This window comes from Carassius auratus, unplaced genomic scaffold (genome assembly GCF_003368295.1).
Source record: "Carassius auratus strain Wakin unplaced genomic scaffold, ASM336829v1 scaf_tig00217350, whole genome shotgun sequence".
Classification (NCBI taxonomy): domain Eukaryota; kingdom Metazoa; phylum Chordata; class Actinopteri; order Cypriniformes; family Cyprinidae; genus Carassius; species Carassius auratus.
Window position 1 is genome coordinate 124,942 of NW_020529019.1, and position 1,737 is coordinate 126,678.

The 1,737-nt window shown below is 37.1% G+C and overlaps 1 long non-coding RNA gene across 1 annotated transcript; it reads left to right on the forward strand.

Moving 5' to 3' along the window:
- The first annotated feature begins 547 nt into the window (after nucleotides 1-547).
- LOC113100763 (uncharacterized) lies at nucleotides 548-1,452 on the forward strand. Its single transcript, XR_003289806.1, has 3 exons — nucleotides 548-661; nucleotides 814-878; nucleotides 1,389-1,452. It is a non-coding gene; the product is annotated as an uncharacterized LOC113100763 (long non-coding RNA).
- Nucleotides 1,453-1,737: the final 285 nt, after the last annotated feature.

The following is a 1,737-nucleotide window of genomic DNA, read 5'->3' on the forward strand; positions in this document are numbered from 1 at the left end:
GGAGAAGTAGTTCAGCCTTCGTCTGATATGACTCACACGGTCAGAACTAGGGCTGGCAGATTGATTAAAACCAGTTGATAGACTGATTCAAATTATGACCCAGAAGACCTTGTTACGTAGCCCTACGCTTAGCCTTCTATGGTCAAAAACTTCTTAAGTGGCATTTGAGTTCTCCAGTCTGAATAATTCATTTGGGGTAAAATATTAGTGGTGATCATTTGAGTATCTTTGGAGTAGTGTTTATGGCACTTCTTTTTGCGGGTGGGCATTTGAGAGTCTGGCCAACTTTCTTTTGTCACTCTCCCAGTGAGTTGGGTAACAGGGTTGTTGCGTGCAGATACTGTGGTTTTTAGAGTGTGATCACATCCCCAATTTCGATTAGTCACTAGTATTAGATTAGTTTTGTGAAGTTCAGGGGGGTGAATGTAGCAAGTTGGGAAGAGAAAAGTATTGATTGTGTCTTGGGTTTGTATGATGAACTTCCCAAAACTATTTTTCTTTGTTTTGGGAACTATCGGTTGGGGTGTTAGTTGTGTGGAATATTTATCAGTGTTGCGCGCTATGCATTTGGAGTGCGTGAGTTACGTCATCCTCAGTTTGCGGATAGACGCTGGCGAGGAAAGACGCACTTATTTTCTCTCGCTCTTCCTACTTAATGTTGGTATGTAAGTAGAGTTCATTCAATTAAAGTTCGTTGATCATTGAGTACAATGTTATATTGAATCGATTGTACACATGCATATTGTGTATTTGAATTTTGTGTGAGCTTTATCGGACGCACGTGGAGTGAACTAACTGTTGATTTGTGCACAGTGTGTGATGTGGGAAGAGGTTGGCGCAACGAAAAATATTGATCAAATTGTCCCATATGTTTCCAGGTATGTTCAGTTCTTCAATTTAACAGCATAACGTGATCTAATTTTTGTAAATTGGGTTTATAATGAATATGTGGATTGTGCTTTTGAGCAGATATTGTATATTTATTTATCAGATTCTATAATACATTATATTATGTACAGCCATCTACTACACTGGTTTTGCAGTTCTATAGAGTATAATGTGGATGTGTCTGATGTTTTGAAGGAAAAACAACAACATTATTCTTATGTGTTACTATTGATATGTTTGAAGAATATATACACATCCAGCCATTTCATCACTTTATTTTTCCTTTAACGAAAGAAATGTATTATTTGCACAATAATGTATCTGCTACATAATGTTAAATATGTATACAAGTGAGTTACGTCATCCTCAGTTTGCGGATAGACGCTGGCGAGGAAAGACGCACTTATTTTCTCTCGCTCTTCCTACTTAATGTTGTGTGTGATGTGGGAAGAGGTTGGCGCAACGAAAAATATTGATCAAATTGTCCCATATGTTTCCAGGGCGGGTCAATAAATTCAGCTGTTCTCAAGCCATCCTGTTGTCTACTGTGTGAAATTCGTTATGTGCAGAAAGGGATCTGCTACACAAGCAGAATGTAACTGATTAAAACAACATTACAGAAGCTTCAATTGTTTAAAGAAAATAAGTCAAATTAATAAGCAGTAATTCAATGAAAAACATTCCACAGTGTCAGTGTTCCCAGTTAAGATGTTTTAAAAAGACTATTTCAGAATACTACATAAACATCACAGACTAATACACAGCTGTTAATGACGGATTTTTTTACTCTATACTGATATTTTTTCTGCACCTCTTCTGTGTGTTGCTTCTTGCTTGTGCCTCTTATAA